The sequence below is a fragment of the Mercenaria mercenaria genome, chromosome 17 (genome assembly GCF_021730395.1).
Source record: "Mercenaria mercenaria strain notata chromosome 17, MADL_Memer_1, whole genome shotgun sequence".
NCBI classification, from domain to species: domain Eukaryota; kingdom Metazoa; phylum Mollusca; class Bivalvia; order Venerida; family Veneridae; genus Mercenaria; species Mercenaria mercenaria.
The window spans coordinates 24,319,592-24,339,326 of NC_069377.1; the positions used below are offsets into that span (position 1 = coordinate 24,319,592).

A 19,735-nucleotide genomic window follows, 5' to 3' on the forward strand; every position below is an offset into this window, starting at 1 on the left:
AAAATAAACTTGTAGATCACTACTGGAGAGCTGCTTGTAGACCTTCCCCCTTAAATCACAGCAAGTTACAGAACAGTGTAAATAAAAGTTATCTCCTCAAGTTGAACCCCTTACACACGTAATGTTACCAAAAGGTCCGGTATTTGTAATATAAAAATGATCTACATAAAAAGAGCCTAACTAAACATGTGCGCATGCACTTAGTGCTTTTCAGAAGGCAGAGCAACAAGAGAAACACGTCGAAACAGGCTGGAAAACAACTAGTGAAGTAGCTCAGTCTCAGTGGGCTTTTGGAACTGCATTTCATGGAGTGTTGCACCTATCCCGTCAGACACAATTAAATAGTCTAAACCATCTCTCCTTTGTCTATCTTGGTTGTGCATTCGGCGCCCCAAGCATTAGCTGGGAATGTAGATCACTCAAATAACTCTAACAAAATTTGTAAAAAAGATCCTTTGGAAGCAAAGAATGCAACCAAACAGAATAAAAGCAGACGACTTGGTTTGACTGAGTCTGTTCATGAGAGGTAATGAAATGTGCAACACCTCTCACGCCCTCTAGCACCGGCTGCGCCCTCGTGAAATTATTACTCCGACGTATTACCACCCATCGTGCATAAATAGTGTTAAAGCACTCTTTTGCTATAAATTATTTCTTTAATGAAGTTAGCAAAAATTGAAAACAAGCTTCATAAATTTGGCGAAAAATCTTACGCTGTTGGATAAGAGTTGGCCGACGCTGGGAACAGAGTTTAAGAAATTGAAGAAAGCAAATGTCTATAGAAAAAATCATTTAAAATCAAGATAGCGGAAAAAGAAAGTACATGAAACCACTGAAATTGAACATAAAGCTAATTGAATGATCAAATGATGAAAAGCGAAGTATCTACACTTTCTACACTCTCAGAAATATATATCTGTAAACAAGTAATAAACATCCATTTTAAAACTTTGATAATAAGTAAAAGGTAAGGGCAGATTGCTCGGAAGCTCAGAGCACCCCAAATACAGTTATGCATCGCAAAAAAGGCCTGCAACAAAAAGGAAGTGTAGTGGAAAGATATAATAGACGGGTTGCAAGAAGTCTCCTTGGGAAAAAGTCATTACCTGGAAATAACCTCTTCAGTTAGTTTACCAGTAAAATGGTTTATGCCTACAATGTATGTGCAGTAAAGTACTTGTATGACAGGCCATAAACACCATATCTATGTCAATTATTTCAACGTACATTTTGCTACATGTAAATACAAGGTGTCTGGAAGTGTGCACTAACTACCTGCATGCATGTAACATGTATATATTGGCATCTAATAAAGTTTAAATGGAAGGCAGTAGTTTAACAGTCTCCTTAAATTGAAATCCTTTCTAATGGCACATTTTTACATGATCTATTATGGACCTAGAGATAAACGGGGTTTTCAAAGCAATTTTTGTGTCAGGAAACTGTACGTGAAAAAAAAAGCCGTTTAGTAAAGATTTCTCAACAAACCTAGGAAAGTCGAGTAACTGGCAATTGCTTAATGCGGGATAATATTAAACACTGACTGTCAAATGATATTGACTGTCAAATTGAAATTGTCGTAATGAAAATACTAATAGTAAACTACGAAAGATGGAACAATAAGTGCCAAATGTTTATTGTGGAGTGCTTATTCAAAGAAAGAGCTGAAGATAATGACGTGGATGAATATATTTGGCTCTTTTTACGTAACTTGAACGCCTTTTAAACTGTTTTAGTTCCATGTTCACATGACCTGTATCAAATGATACTGTTTCGTTTTTCGTTTTGGTTTTAACGCCGTTTTTCAACAGTATTTCAGTCATGTAACGGCGGGCAGTTAACCTAACCAGTGTTCCTGGATTCTGTACCAATACAAACCTGTTCTCCGCAAGTAACTGCCAACTTCCCCACATGAATTATCAGAGGTGGAGGACTAATGATTTCAGACACAATGTCGTTTATCAAATAGTCACGGAGAACATACGCCCCGCCCGAGGATCGAACTCGCGACCCCGCGATCCGTAGACCAACGCTCTTACCTACTGAGCTAAGCGGGCGGGCTGATACTGTTTCAACCCAAATGACTGAGTTACATGTATCAGTTTAAGAGGTCATTTCTTATCTAAAACAATAAAAAAAATTACCGACATGCGATCCTCATAAACATTAAATGTTAAAATCTTGTATTTGGCAGTTAACACATAACATTTGGCATGCAGCATTTGGAATGAAATATTTGGCCAAAAAATTAAGAAGCCGGATATTTCGCAGGTTTTTCCCCGTATATTAAACAAATGGAACAGAACAGACTGATATATTATATTGTTTTACATCCTAAACATGAACATTTAATTAAAGTAAATTAACAATATAATTTATTTACAAATACGAAGACGATATTGCGACCAAGATTAGAAAAAAATATAGTTTTCTTGGAGATTGAGGTTCTGGTTAATGGAGCCAAGGTAAAGTCGTTCAATAACTCCAGTTAGAAATAAGGCATTGCAAATACACGGAATTAACGAAACATGCACGAAGCTTGAGTCAATGTCATTGTTACTAAATTTAAAATTAAGAATGAGAAATTGCGACCAAACTTGGTATAATAGGTCGCGGTCATTGAGACCAAAATTAAGTCATATTTGGGTAACTTTGTAAAGGTCTAGTGTAATGGTACTTTTATATGTTTGGCTAGTAATTTCAGGTAGGAATACTAAACTTGCACTGAGACCAAGATTCAGTTGCATTTTGGTTTGTTCGGGCGAATGTCATTAATTTTGACACATGTAATTAAAATATTTCACGTTTTTACTCAGTAACTTCTGTTTGAAAAGAAATAATTTTACTAAAAATATGTTAGCTGTTTCTACTAAATAACTTAAGTAAGGAATGAGGCATTGGGACCAAACTGGTATCCATTTTGAAAATATAAGTCCTTTACATTTGTCTTAGTTGAATTTACTACAGCTTTTGGGGGAAAATAAGACAAGACACAAACATTCTTAAAATATTTGTATAATATAATTATATTTCTTTGTTTTACCCAGAGCGATCATTTACCGTGTCAATAAAAGATCGTTCTAAGAAAAAGAAACTAATGCATTGTGAATCATTCATAGCAATGTACCCTTACCTATTATCTTTTGTACAGTTGTATTTCTTAAATTTTGTCTATCACATCCGAACTTCTATTGAGATATCGAATATAGATTCGGACAGATTACACAGTGATCATTTCTATTTTGTAGTTATTGAAAGCCATAAAGTACAGTACCGATTATCTAAATTCATTTTTTCTCTTTTCTTTTTGGTAGTTAATACTTAGTATCTAAACGCCGTTTTACCCGGTAAAATATAGACTAAAATCAGGACTTCGCATACGGTAACTTAAAACTCTTCACATAGATCTATAGTTTCAAATATAAAAAAAAGATAGACATTGTACTGCATATTTTTTATTTGGTATTAAATATTCAGACAATTTCATAGACATGCAGCCCTTTACAGATCGGGTCTTCTTCATTCAGTATGTGTTTTATATTTCTAAATTAAATTGCTTAGCTAACATTTATCGAGGAAAAAAACACAAAAAAAAGGAATTTCTAAATGATAGTCTTGTTTTGTTTTTATTTACAGTAGTTTTTAAAAGCAGAACTTAAAAAAAAACTTAAGTTAATAATTGAATTAGCCATTTACAGGTTTTTTCCTTCGTATTTCTTTACGATGAATGTGATACCTACGTATTATTGTAGTCCAGAAATTGAAAAGCAGCGACTATACGTGTACACTTGTTCCCAAAGTGCAATAATAGGTTGACATTCTTCAATTCAAATCCTCAAATGCTTTTCCTTGGTTTTTGTAAACAGTGGAAACTTATTGAACAATGTTATAGTACTAATATCAATGACTTAAAGAAAATGTATGACGTTGATAGCTGTATAGAGCTTATGCTGTTTGTACAATGTACTTATGTCCGACATATTATGAAATGTTATATCTCGATACCTTCTCAAAGAAATGATACAAATTTTCAGTCTTCTAATATTTTTTTCTTTATCTTATGTAATACAGACAAAGGCCAGTCCATTTCAGAGATGCTGTTAGGTAAACGATGTTAGAGTTATTAAACTATATATGCTATTGGACGTTAGATGTAGACTGGATATAATATCTACATTCTTAAGTTTTGCAACATTTGGAAAAAAGCAAATCTTAAAATGATCATACATCGTAGTCTATGAGTTGATCTATTAAATGCTGTCAACGAAACATTGTTGTACTAAATGATATCCAAAAGTAAGAAATGATAAATTCCAAGATATCAATCGTGGACTTGACATTTGACTTGACATTTGAATTCAGCAAGAAATAGCATTTAATACTAAGAAAAATGCTCTCGATAACATAATAAAAATATCTGAACACTCCCCGAATCTGTCGATATGCGACTACAATTTAAGTTTGATTTTGACTAATTTTAGTAATCTGTTTAAAGCCCATGACAGAATTCTTTATTTTGAAGTAAAATATGCTGGATCCAATCCGTCTTGAAAACAAAGCACACTACCTTATCTGATCCATATGGAATATAAAGTATTACATTCTACATTATAGAAAACATTAGTTGCAAAAGTGCATCTAGTCGGGCTATATGTTAACTTGTACAGTACTTCTCAATTTGATCAAGGGAACAAAATCACCCCCTTTGATTAAGATGATAGTTATCGATTCTAAACTGATTCAAGTGAAAAGTTTGATATAACTGGATAAAAATGAAAGAGGTGTTTTGTACACCTTAGTCAAATTGAGCAGGGGAAAATTTTGTCCCGTCCAGGAAGATATTGTCCGTTTTTCAAGAAAGCTCTACCTAAAATAAGGTAGCACCTTATTTCATAAATGATCAATATAAGTTGAGTATGCTGAAACAAATGATTACATTTTCCGTCAGGTGATGTGTTTATCGGAAAAAAGTTCATGAGGCAATGTTAATTTGTTACACTATATCCGACCACAAGTACTGGTCCAGTGTATTTTTTTTTCTCAAAAATTCCTTTTTACACAGATGTTACGTACTGTTAGTCAAATGAAAAAAATCGATGACCATGTATATAAGTATACATGTATATGATACTGTGGTCGGATTTTCGGTAAACGACTTTTTATTTCAGTTGACTAACGTATGAACAGTACATTTGTGTGAAAAAAGTGTCTGCGTATCCGACGTTAATATCTATCTATATATCTCTTCATCTCGCGAGTATAGTGGGCAGGGTGCACGTCGGTGATTAGTACAGAATAAAAGAAAAAAAGCTAAAAGACAGTTCTTTCAGCGGTAGTTAGAATATGAAAGTGACAAATGTTGTTAAAATGTTGAAAAGGATGGAGTAACAAGATAAAAACAATTGCACTTTAATTAGTAACTGAGCTGGGCCACTGCCAAAATATTTTTAGTATCTTGTATAGATCTATTCGATTTTAAACATCTTCTTTCACAGAAAGAGAGACATTTGCTATAATCTATCAATACCACCTCAATAAATGAAGAATCCTCGTAACACCGCTATTTAAAGGGAAATAACTATTACGACCTTATAAAATTTCGTCAAAAAATATTCTGTAAATCGCGTATGAATAAATTGTATGATACTAGAAAAATAATTTTAAAGGTCTTGAAGAAGTGTAATTAAGCTGTATTTATCCCAAAATATCGATATTGTTCTCAAATTTATTACGAATAAACGATTCTGGTGGAATTTAATTTCAAAGTATGTGATATTGGAACTATTTTATGGTACCATCTGATCTGCGGATGTACAATTTATTAACGGATGCGCTGCGGCTCTCAAAGTGACTGAAAAGTGAAAGAAAAGAGCTGTGACGTCTAATTAATCAATTTTTCACCTAAAAAGGGAAATTTGGAGATTAAAAAATAAGTTCCTTAAAGGCCGGGTAAGACTTTTTGTTATTTCAAGTGAACGGCATAATTTCATTATGTTCAGAGAACAGTTTTTTTCGAAGAAATTAAAAGACCCTTGCACTTGCAGGCATATAGACACTTCAAAATTACCCTCTGGTCAGCAGAGTCAACACAAGCAACAATTAATCTAAGTAAACCTCTTAAATTCAGTAGCAGCTAGCTGCTGACACATGACATTATACAATTTAATCTTTTTCTCTCAACCTTAGGGCCAAGTAGGGGCTGGATGTGTTACAGATTAGAGATGTACAGTACCATTCTGACATTCATCATTTTCAGTAATCGGCTCACTCTAAAAGATTATAATTGTGATTTGATTAAAATACGGTACACGTGCAGCCTCACAGGACAACTATTTACATTTAAAAGACTAAAAGTCTCATTTTGTACACAGTTTAAAAAGCTGATAAAACAAACACTGGCATTTAGAATGTGTTCATATAATTCCTAGAACAGCCTTAAAGCAGTCTAGCGTAGGCTGATTTATTAAATTAAAATTATTATCATTAGACCATCAGCAGTTTGTTCGTTTTCAGTAGGTGATGGGGTGGAACTTGCCATACATAAATTTTCATTCTATGAAACAAAAATACACTTTTTATCGAAATGGTTTATAACACTAACAGATACCAGAATTCATCCAGTTGCCAAGATTTTTATTTCGAAATGTTAATAGCTGAGGAACACCAAACATTGATAAATCATGATTAATCAACCAGGCACAAAATAAAATAGATGAAATTAATTTTGTTAAATTGATAGATTGTGAAAAACCATTTTTTTAAATAATATTTATGGTAAATGTTTTCCTCACATGCATTTGATAACCATTAGGCATTACAGTCGGTTGAATGCTGGCATCTGTAAACTATTTAGATTCATCTTTTAGGTTAAATTTTATTTGATATTTCACATGTAGATAACCCAAAATATCAGGGAAAATGAGGTGCATTCCCTTAAACAACCTCTAACAAACTAGAGTGTGTACCGCTAGACACTGCGTGTTATATTTATAAATATGAACCAATAATTACCAAATGAGATTGTGTTTCCAAATTAAGAGGCTTTGTTTGCTTTTTATTTATTAATCAATCTAGGCGTTTTATGTATTGATCAGTGACCTGTGATTTCATGAGAAAGCAGTCAGTTCTGATTCTGTTTTTTATTTGTTTTAATAAACTTTTAAATTTATGTTTATTCTAATGTTGATAACACATGATCAGTAGGTAATACTGATGTCTTAACAGATTTAATCAAAATTTTAACATTGAAGTACCTAGGAAATTTTTATAACATAAAGCTTAGAATTTTTTTAAAGAACTATCATGTATGTTAAAAGTATTGGCACTTCAAAATGTAACATTGCAAACAGGAAGGCGAATATTCTATAATGTTTTACTTATTTTAGACCAGTCCATTATATCATTTTTTCATAAAACCTGCATTTGGATGAGCAGATCTTTATCACCTGTAATATTAGACAAATACAACCATTTGTTATTTTCAAATATGGTTTGAAAGATCAAATCAGTTATAAAAAATCCTAACTGATCAAGAAAAATTGAAATATTAAGATTTAGCATACACCTTTTGTTTATTTGCAATGGTGTTTGTAACACTATAATGTACTGTACATGTCATGTACCAGTCTGGAGTCTGGACAAGAGGTCTGATTCAAGAGTTAAGTCACCAGTCTGATTCAAGAGTTAAGTCATCAGTCTTGGAGAAATTAGAGGTAGAACAATTATAATGTATTATATAGAGATTTGCCAGAGTTTTGAGTGGCTTAATATGAGTTTGAGTTAACAAAATTTGACAGTATAGTGTATACATGTACATGTGCAGGTCATCATGCAGGCATTTTTTCCAACATATTTTTTTCTTAGGACAATTAGTATTACCACAACCTCCACCTTTTCAGTAACTTCTGAAGGCAATGGCAAGTTCTTGCAAACTGAAAAGAAGGACCAGGAATTGGTTTGTCTAAACCTTATAGATGGAGGCTTAACTTCTAGTAACTGGACATCTTTCTTTAATTAAAGCCATTATAAGTAAATTGCTAGTGAGGATGTCAAAAAATTAACCAGTGTAAAAGGACAGTTTTTCACAATTCAGAATGTGCAGTTTGAACAACAAGTACAAATTTTATGACTGTACCAGGGTTCTCACTAGCAATTTCAAGTTGCAGTCCTGGGACTCCCAAAGCTGAAAAAGTTGCAGTCCCAACTACTGACTAGACCTGACAGACAGGCTTAAACTTTCGTCAAAACACAGGCCTCTATTGTACTGTCAAATTAAGTGTAGACCGACAGACATTTTGTAATCACAATTCTTCACCCAAATATTGTTAAGGTGAGATAAAAAGGTAAATGTAAAATAGGTAAAATGTAGTCAAAAATTAATGTATGACAAAATCCCCCCCACCCCCGTTTCTGGTCTTCCTGGACGATATCCTGTGAAATTATCAAGGTGGACAAAATCCCCCTTGTGAAAATACCAAGTTGGACAAAATGTACATGTATATCCAGAAACCACTTGCGTATATTCCAATTTGATTAATATAAATATATAATGCAGTATGATATTTTTAGTACAGTTGTCAACTTGAAAATCTCATGATTTATGATGATTATTATACGATCTGTAATCTATAATTATAAATGTATGACTAAGACGTAAGTGTCGGAAAACCGTAGCGGCTGATCTTAAACCAACAGGTCAACTATCTTGATCAATATTTCAGTATATGAATAGAAAACTATAGTGTACAGAAAACAATAGCAACATGTGAAGATCGTGGCATGATTCCAAATGTTGGATCATTATATTGGCACATTTTAGGCTTTGGTGAACTGGTGCGCCAATTAACTTAACTTGCAAGGTTGCTATCTTTTACAATTATAGGTTATTTGTTATTGGTTTGCATATCTAGGTGGTAGGTTTGCCTTGCAATTTTAAGCTATTGGACTTGAACATTATCAATTACATAGGTTATTGATTTTATATCAAATTTAATGTGCATTTCAAGGAAGGAGATTGGTGTATTCATTGAACTGCAAAAACAAGCTTATAGACAAAAAGTTCATATTAAAAATGGACCAAATCACTTTATATTTTCTTCTTATTGCAGTTACTAACTACTGAAAGCATTTTCGGAATTTTGAAAAAAAAAATGACAAAAATCTGGAGGTGTGCAGCTTCAAGTATGATTAAAAAAATATGCAAGAGCCAGGTCTGTAACATCTAAGGTCAGTGACATACAAGGAGCATACTGGTAAACACTAGAAAACCTTACATTTACATTGACAAGAGCTCTAGGGTTAATGTTATAGAGTTGAATTAGGTATTAAGGTAGTTCTGCACGTTTGATAAACCGGAAGTGATGGCGTGACGCCATTTTTCCGGAAAACGTAGAATAAAGACTGGATTCGGCGTACGGAACAGAAAATCATTTTATGAATTAATTGCAACCTGTGAGTAAATTTATTACAATGGTACTGTTGCTATATTATAAAGTCAAAATATGATATTAAAACATATCACATATTAAATAATTCAAAATAACGTCCTAAAATTAGCGTGAAATGTCCGGTTTACTTTAATCATGGTCAAATATCTCAAAAATAAGCACACGGACCTATATATTATATTTCATCAAATTATAGGCCATGTCTTTATTTACAACTGTGAGAAGTTTCATCAAAATCTACATTGTAGAAAAATTTCTATTCGCGAAAATGTTAAGAAAGTTATGATTTTCCCATAGACTCTCATTATGAAATATTGCGTGAGGTCCCTATTTTTCAAATCAGTCTAGCAAAAAATCAAGCGCACGACCCTATCTTTTTTATTTGCTTAATTTTCTAGGTATATTCTGAAGTTTTGAAAAATCAGTGTTTAATCAAATTCTACATTGTAGAAATAATTTCGATCCAAACGTGCAGAACTACCTTAACTGTTAAAACATTACCTATTCAGTAACAGTTAATTCATCTTTAACATCTTTTCTACAGGTGAACACAAAGTAAATGTCTTGTATGCTTTACCCTTGACTAAAGGTCAGTTGTCTATTAGGTAGAAACTGTCAGTCTTGATTAACTTTTTCCTACCTTTTCTTTTTGATGAGACAAAAAAAGCATGTGTTTGATGGCCGTCCCCTGTCATGTTATATTTGACTTGCTGCTGATGTAGCAATAGCCGTGTTGATTTCATTGTTGTCATTTATTGGCTGTTTGGGCACTAAACTCAAGTCATATTTTCTTGTTTCATCATGTTCACCAAGACAAATAAAAGTTTGATGGGTTTATTTTCTTGTTAAAGACAGTGTTCGAAATTCACGGTAGTCCGACAGCCCGTGGCTACCAAATTTCAGCTCGGGCTACCGATTTTCCGCAGGTACAAGCCCGACCAGGCTACCGAATTTTCCTAATTTGTTTAAAAAATCATGCTAATTAAACGAGTACTGCGTCCAGACTGAGAAACGCTTATGGGATAATTGTTGGTTTTGCACTCTCACGTATTGACAATCAAACACAGTGTCAAAGACGTAACCACAGCGCTAATTGGCTGAATACATCACCTCTAGCGTAACGGATAATTGATTAGCTTTTCATACTTCTCGCGAAATCTCACAAGTACCTGCGTAGGCGGAGCTTAAATTATACTATCAGTGTGTGTGTAAATGTGTATTCAGCACTCGTTATTAAATCTTGCAAATTGTCACAGTCCTAGTTGCAGTAATGGCGAGTGGATCCTAAAAAATCGGCGTAACAGTTTAGATTTTGTTTTGGCAAGAGTGTCATGTCCGATGCTTTTGGACTCTGACAATGCTGATCTGGACTGGAGTATTTAGAGTTAAATTTTTTCAAAAAACATGGCAAACATGTACTGTACTGGTACTGATGATAAACCCGGACAGATGATAAAGTCGAACACTAGGAATATTCGATTGCAATTGGTTATTTATAAATTGAACACACCATCTAATAGTTTCCACTTACAACACCAACTGGTGTAAACAAAAAAAATTTGTAAAATATTCTGTATAAATAAATGACTTACATAATTAGTATAAAAAATATTTATCCAAAATTAATGGGGAAGAGGTATTTTTTTGCGCATGCTCACTGTCGAAACATGAAGGCCTGACATTTGTTAACTTTTCATTACTTGATCAGGAATGACTGTTGCAGCTTTTGGGAATGTTTCAATATAATAATACCAAGAAAATTTTGTAAATGACAAAGGGTTCGAATTTATCATCAGTCAATGTTCATAAAGTCCCCTTTTTACATACCTCTTTCAGGCCCTCACTTCGAGTGAGTTTGCTTACTAAATATAAATTTGAATTATGTAAAGTTTTCAGCAAAGGTTAAGCTTTATTTTGATACCGACCATTGATTTCAATTTGCAGAAATAAAAAAGTTACAGGTAAAAAACCATTTTCTGTTCGGGTTTATCATCAGTACCAGTATGTCTTTTCTTCAAACATGCATAGAGATGTCTGTATTTTAACAAAATGTTATATGGTGCAAAAAATATGTATTTTAAGGTATTTAAGTTCGGGCTAGTGAAATTGGTGTCGGGCTTGGAAAATTTCCAATCTGGTAGCCCGAACGGGCTAGTGGATTCAAATCTGAATTTCGTACACTGTAAAGAAGGTGACAACCTTTGTCAATTTTTTATTATTTTTTTCCTGAATGCTTCTTTGATTTCTTGATTTAATGGTCAGAATCCAAATTTGTATTAGATCCAGCAAGTTATATTTTAGGGGATGACGTTTCTTAGTATTCATGATTTTTTTACAATTGGTAATTTAGAGCAGTTTAATGTCTCATTTGTATATGACGGTTCTGACTATGTTAATTGTTCATTTAATATATCAATTTATTTAGCCGCTGTTCTGTAGAAAAAAGAAAGATATTGGCTTGCAATATGACCATTAAGGGTATTGTATCCTAGTTATTCTTTTAATAAATGAAAATTCTCAGGGAGAACTTAGCGCTGTGGGGAGAGTGTGGGGACTTTTTGCTGAAGACATTACAATGATCTAGATGAATTTCTAGAGATTTAGTAATCTGTTATCTACATGTGAATTTCTAAACCTGCATTTTCTGCCAGTCAAATAAAAGGTATCACAAAAAATATCTTGGAAAATATTTTATTGGCAAGTTCATCTCAGTTCAGGGCGAAGCATCTGGTTTAGATAGATATGTTCATTAGACACATCACTAACTGACAGACTGAACCATCCAGTGTATAGCCACTGGCATTGAGATAGTGGTAGATAGAGATAATACTAACCAGGGTATTGTCCATTTGTAGTCCATTGACCTCTCATAATCAGTGATTTAGATCAAGTTATTTGGACTAATTGTTAGTAAACAAAAGATGTATTTAAAAAAAAACATGTTGGTGATAAAGTATTGTCCAGAATATTGTATTGGTACAGTAGGTTAAGATTATATGGTAAATGTGCATGAAGGATGGGGAAACTGTCTAGTTGAAAAAATAGTTCTTATATCGCTTCTCCCAAAAACATTAAAAGCAGTCTCCTAAAATAGCTATTGTGTTGAGTATTATATTGAGTGTTGCACATCATCATGAAGGTATGCCATTTGCAAGCATTTGAATTCATGGTACATGGTCATTTTATTGTGACATTATGTAAAAGTCATTCTGTAACATGCTGTCTCAGTCACTAGACAGTGGTTTGATAGTAGTACATTATGGAGGTGGTCAAACATTGTTGTATGTGTTGTAAATGTTGTACTGGTTGTTTGATCTAGTAATTAGTGGTCAAACAATGATGAATAATGTATCAGTTTTTCTTACCTACATGATATAGTATAAACCAGCTGTTGCAATAATTGAGCCGCGCCATGAGAAAACCAACATAGTGCATTTGCGACCAGCATGGATCCAGACCAGAATGCTGCGGCGTATTTATACAACTTTAGTCCTTTTAGCGGTCTTCTGTAATGTTGCAGTAGCAGATTGGTTTTTGCAGCGGGCTGCTTGCAGGCTTTGTCGCTAAAGTCAGCACTCGTAGTTTCAAAAGTGTCATCAGCATATGAAGCCCCCACCGTGATGATAGCAAATGTATATAATAATATGTAGTGTTTCCCTTGTTTGTGCGTATTGTGTGTTTCTGTTTGGATGTTTGTGTATTAGCAAAATTGTATCTGGGTGTAAACTTGTTGTGCACAGTAGTATTTCAAAACTGGTCATTACAAGACAATGTGTGACATGGAATAGCCATGCCAATGGCTCAGAAGTCAAGGTCACAGTGAAGAACTTGTCTTTATATCACATAGAGGAGAGTTAGGATGTGGCGGCATTTTGTATCTGATGATCACAGGTTTAGTCAATTTCATATAATGAAAAGTTTAACAAGGTTTCTGTTATGTATCTCATAAAATTTGAGGTATTACAGAGCTGTTGTTGGAGCATTGTTAACAAAAAGTTCTTGAGAAACCCCTACAGAATTTAAAATACAATAATATATGTATTATTTAACAATCAAATAAATGCAAAATCACAGGTGGTAACACCTGTAGACTACAACATATTTAATTAATTATGCAAGGGCATTCTTTTGGCCTAGTAAAAGGAGTGCACATGTTAACATTTTCTGTTTCATGTCAAACTGGATGTATTAAAGACAGTTGGTCAATACATTTAGACAAGTGATTTTATATAATTAATTAGAGGGCTAGAATGACATAAGTATATATAAGGATATATGGATCAATGTAATGATACAATCATGTCGTGACAGTTAAAATGACATCAGATGAACGCTTAGTGGCCCGAGGAAGTATGCATGGTAGGCTGATCTTCGGTGATGTAGTGAAATTTTATATCTAGAAGTATTTGGATCAGTTTTTTTTTATGTGATTCGGCCCACAAAACATACAGAATCTTTGTGCTTAAATTTTGTGTAATATAATTTGTGTGCACGCCATGTGTCTGGAGTAATGTGAAATAAGTGTATGTGTACTGATGTGTATTGTGTATTGTACTTAATATGTACTAAATTGAGGTTTTAATTTCATTCATTTAAAAGGATATTTCATACAGAGAAAGTAAGTTGGGGCAAGTTTTGATTTATCTGTATTTGTTACTAAAATAAAACAAAAATTTGTGTTCCAAGAATCATTAAGTTTATATTCCATTCTGTACATTAAATAACATGTAAATTTTGTTACTAATAAATCTGAGAGATTCTTGTTTACAGTACGTATTTATGTGGTTACATTAAAATGTTATCGTTTTAAAATCAAGCTTTATAATTATCATTTTATCAGTAATTGCAAGAATAAAATAGAAATGATTCAAAATTTCTAAGAGAATATCATGCTCCATTATTTTATAGTCATTTTATCTGTAATTGCTGCGAATAAAACTGAAATGATTCAAAATTTCTAAGAAAACATCACGCTCCTCTATTTTATAATTTTTGGTTGTTGTTATTATTAAAGTTTGAATACATACAAATTTTTTGTTGATACTATGTGCATGAATTTACATAGGTTTGCTTCAAGCTTTTGCACATCATAAAGCCATAAAAGTATCATAGAACTCCCCTTAAGGCAACAAGCAAAACATATAATCATTATATTTGATTTCATCATTGAATGTAAATTACATCCATATGTTTACTAATGTGATTGATTACATAGAAACACCATCCCTAAATAGTTTAATACTTATTGCATAGTAAATTACATAGCAAATTACAGGGGTTTCATTAACCTCAACCCTGCTGAATTTCTAAAATGGACTGGTCCATCATTTAATTTGAGCAGTACCATTTATCATTTGAAGGGGTGTTGACTGAAAATTTACTGACTGAATAGCGAACAGTGCAGACCATGATCAGACTGCACAGATGTCAGGCCCTTCCCCAGAAATTTTTTAAGGCGCTGGGGTAAAGTTTGTGTGGCAGGATAAGGGGTGGGTGCGGGAGGGGTACCCCCTCTCGTGTTTGATTTTTTAAAAAAAATCGAACCCAAATGGTGCTTTTTTAAGTATACCATATGCAAAAAAACACAACAACATGTATTTCATTACTTCTACATTTTCACATAATGATATAACCATCAATATATCATATAGTGTTATTTCTAGAGCTCAAAAAGGGCAGGGTGCTGCCAAAATGGGACAGAGTGCTGTCCGAAAGGGGCAGTGTGCTCTTTTCGACCTGAAAGTTATCATAGCAGTAGTTGCATTTCTAGATGTCTATAGTTAATATGTATTCCATTTATCTTTATTGCACACTTAAAGGAAATGTCACAGAATAAATTTAAGGGGTAAATCTTCCCAAAACCAGTAACAAAGTTTACAAAGCCTTCTTACTTACTTTATAGTTTAGGTTTAACATTCAAGCCTTTCTCTTAAAAAATGTCACCAAGAATGTCAACTTATTCATATGAATATGAAATAGTGGAGGGCCTTATATATTTAGCTTAATCTTGAAACCAAGATCATGTTGTAAACAACGTAGTTTAAGCCTGTTTCAGGTCACATTGTAAACTAATAATTATCACAAGTCATGTTGTATTGATCAGGTCTTTCATCAATATTTCATTAACAGAAAAGTACTATTACAGTCAGGTTAAAGTTTACTAAAACGCATATCCAATATATACTATCCGGATACCGGTACACTTTCGGAATGTTGTCTGAAAGTAGTTTTTACTCAGTTACATGACGTACTAGGGTAAACTAGAGATAGTTCCTCAAATTTTGATGTTTCTCATCCTTAAAAAATACACCGACTGTCAGCTTTTTTTGAAGGAAATATGGAAAATTGCATACGACATCGGGAGTAATAAGACTCGTGAACGGACATTCTAACGTACTTTTACTTTCGATATTCATTAAAATTTGTGCATTTTCTAGTTTAAATTACAGTAGAATCAAACTGCATTGATATATACTTGTTATTATACTAAACAACGGTCTAATTTAAATTTGCACAAAGAAATCTAGGCACTTTTCACGTGCTTAGTAATCAGCTGGCCGCTTACGCACCCCTTTTTGACATTTCACAGGATCCATACTATTTATCAATTAGTTTTAACACTTCATTGATTCTCATTACCTGTGTGCACTCGCCGTGACGTAATTTGCTGATCAAAAAAAATCGTCGAGGCATGTCAACAGGGAAATTACATATACACTACACATGAGGTATCTCACGGGGATGAAATCGCTTACTGATTTAAGACGCCGCGCTAATAATTGAGGCACCGCGCGGGATATTTAAGCGCTGCGGGAAGCTGTATTTCGTGTTTAAGCGCCGCGGTAGCGCGGCGCCTTCTGCGGCTGGGGAAGGGCCTGGATGTGCAGGCTGATCTTGGTCTGCACTGGTCGCAAAGGCAGAATCACTTGCCACCAGCAGGTTTAAGGTTAGTATTAAATTGAAGTAGAATATGTGGAAGTTGAAAAGAAGATTGGGGTCTAATGGGGGTCCTTTATTCACTACATGAAAAGTTGCCAGGACTTCAGATCACTCTAACTTGGGGAAAAATCCAATTCCCCTTCACAGGCAAATGAACTGTGGTTAGGGTTGAGGTGTGTCATTTGGAGGGATGGAGCCAGATATTGTTTTTTTCAAACGCATATTTCAGTCGCAGTATCATTTCTGGCATAGCTAGAAATAATGCACGTCTTATGAATGCATCATACATATAAGATAAAGATAGAATTCCAACACTGCTTAGCAGATATTTAAGATACCAGAAATTAATTCCAATATTATATCTTTTCAATGATTACTGTATGTTGAATCAGTGTTGATACTTAAACAAGATTGAAAGTGAAAAGGTTTAAAATTTAAGATGTATATAAAGAGAAGATAAGCTGCCATTTGAGATTTAAGATCATCTAATACACTGAAAAGATCAGACTGGGTGCAACATCGGTCACAAATTTGCATTTTTATGAAAGTTAAAAAAGTTGTTAAGGCAGTTATAAGAAATATTAAGTCAGGTTAATTCTATTTTTAGGAAAGGTTTTTGTAACGTTTGAAAAATGCATATTAGACTTTTTTTTTTTGCACTGATCTCAGGCCATTTAGAAAAGGCAGTATGGTAACATAGATACATTTTGACAGGGCATATTTAATTAATATTCTACCTGAGGCAGAGCCCTAGTTCAGATTCTGTAATATTCTCTCTGTTCTGGTAGTATTCATATAGCACCCACACTTTATCTGTTTTTGAGACAGAAAAATAGCCTAAAAATGTGAACCGGTCACCAGAAAGGCATGGTTGTTGGTTTGTTTAATAGCACTTGGGGCTTCATTAAGGATATTCACAACCAACTTCCCTTCATATTTCTATTCGGCATGAATTCGACATGACCAGAATTCAGGATTTCTAATGTTTTCTACAAAAGTACATTATTTTATAAAAAGAACATCATTTTTTCCACATTAACAGCACTCACAGTCTACCTAATTAGTACCTGTTTATGGCAACTTGTGTTGCATGTCAAGCTGTTGAAAAGTTTAGCTTTGTTTTCATCATGCAATAAACTAGGCTGTTTCAGCAGATATAGGGGGCCTCCGTGGCCGAGTGGTTAAGGTCGCTGACTTCAAATCACTTGCCCCTCATCGATGTGGGATCGAGCCTCACTCGGGGCGTTGAATTTTTCATGTGAGGAAGCCATCCAGCTGGCTTACGGAAGGTCGGTGGTTCTACCCAGGTGCCCGCTCGTGATGAAATAATGCACGGAGGGGCACCTGGGGTCTTCCTCCACCATCAAAGCTGGAAAGTCGCCATATGACCTATAATTGTGTCGGTGCGACGTTAAACCCAACAAAATAAAATAAATAAATCAGCAGATATAGATCAGTTTTCACCTGTAAAATTCATGTCCCTGTTTATTACTCATGCCGTCTGCTTATTGTCAAGGGAAATAAATATTTACTGTTTCGAGTTTCTCTGCAGGTGAGTGGCAACTAAAAGAGTATTGGAATCTAAAGGATACATTATTTGAGCCGCGCCATGAGAAAACGAACATAGTGCATTTGCGACCAGCATGGATCCAGACCAGCCTGCGCAGTCTGGTCAGGATCCATGCCGTTTGCTAATGGTTTCTAGGCTTTGAAAGCGAACAGCATGGATCCTAACCAGACTGCACGGATTTGAGGCTGGTCTGGATTCATGCTGATAGCAAACGCATTATGTTGGTTTTCTCATGGTGTGGCTCATTTGAATCAAAGGGAGCTTTGAAGCAAGTTGATATTTTTGTGAACAAGTATCATTATTCTGTTTTGTTCCATCTTTCAGGAGAGTTTTAATTAAAAGGCTGATATCATTGCTAAATGTAGTACATTCTAAGTTTCCCCAGCAGAATTAATAGACAGCAGACATAAAAAGATGTCTAAAAATGTACCATTAATTACTGTAGAGGTGAACCTTAGAACAGAATCTAGAACATGAATTGGTCATAATCTGGTCCAGATTTGGTGTCTGCTATCGAAAGGGTTTGTAGGTTTCATCCAGCCATGACATTTTTTATTTTGACATGGAGATACACAAGTTGCGTACAAATGTCTGCGAGTTACTGAGGCAGGTACCAGTGGATAAAGTCACAGAATGGGATTGATATAGTTCAAATTTTGCTAATACTTTAGAAAAAAAAAGGGTCCATCATTTTCATTGGCCAAGAAAATATGTACAGTTACCTCCCTTTAATTCTTTCCTCTGAATGTCATTATGCACAAAACAAAAGGAGGCATGTATCCAGTGTGAAGATCCATTAATAGCCCCAAGCAGTCTTAAAAAGAATAAATACACTGAACTAACTGATTTCACAGCGAAAAAACATTGATAGAGATGCAGATCATTAAACCCAAAATTTCAACTTGCAAAAAATGCAAGTTCATAAAATCTTAACAAGTATTGTTTGTACTAAATGCTGAAAAACGTCTTTTTGGAACATACCCAGACCATAATGGCTGCCTGAAGATGGCCTAGATAGAGTACATTGTATAATTATCAGCTGATAGGGTAGGGCATAACCTTGTCCAGTAAAATGATAACATAACCTGTACATCCATCTGTCTCCGGTTTCACTTAAATAATGTTTAACATATGTCACTACTGGGTCCACTACAAAAATAAATGACACTTTTAGTATAATTTACTATCTGTGTAACATAACAAGTACTATATGTGATTGTATGTTATAAATCTGTTGTCCTTACTAACCCTGCTGTAATAATGTATGAAAATACAGTTTTCAAACGAGCTGTACTAAATGCACACAGTATGCTGCAACCTTCTGTCACAACATTAGGTTCAGTATGACATAACTGCATTACGCCTAAAATTACTTGTAAATTTGTTTGGTACATTGTTTGTCTATGAATACTACGTTATAGATAGAGTTTAAAAAGTGAATTCTTTGTGAAAAAGAAACTGATAGGGAGTGACTGACCGAGGTTTCTTTTTCTCGAAGAATTCTCTTCATGGACTCTATCTGACATAGTGTGATATCTGCCTACCTTTGACTAACAAAAAAGTGTCGCCTTCCTTTGAAATACGATGAAGGGGCGGTCATTGGTACGCATGCGCATTCAGTCAATGCTCTTCAGTGTGTAGAGCTGTTCTTCGAAAATTATTGCTACAGTCACCTTGGTCTTAAGGAATAAGAAACCACATTTTTTGAAAAATAACTTGCTCTGATTGGTCAAAAAAGTAGGTTGCACACTATAGAAAGGGAATACTTTTATGCACATAC

At 34.1% G+C, this 19,735-nt stretch overlaps 1 protein-coding gene across 2 annotated transcripts in view; it reads left to right on the forward strand.

The window, feature by feature from the left end:
• The first annotated feature begins 5,792 nt into the window (after window positions 1–5,792).
• LOC123536602 (serine/threonine-protein kinase tricornered-like) overlaps window positions 5,793–19,735 on the forward strand; it is a 49,579-nt gene continuing 35,636 nt past the window's right edge. Inside the window, exon 1 of one of the 2 annotated variants that reach the window (XM_045319928.2) lies at window positions 5,793–5,949. The gene's annotated coding sequence lies outside the window, so the exon portion shown is untranslated. Of the gene's footprint in view, window positions 5,950–13,911; window positions 14,065–19,735 lie in introns of those variants that run through there. The other variant, XM_045319929.2, reaches the window with a different exon arrangement.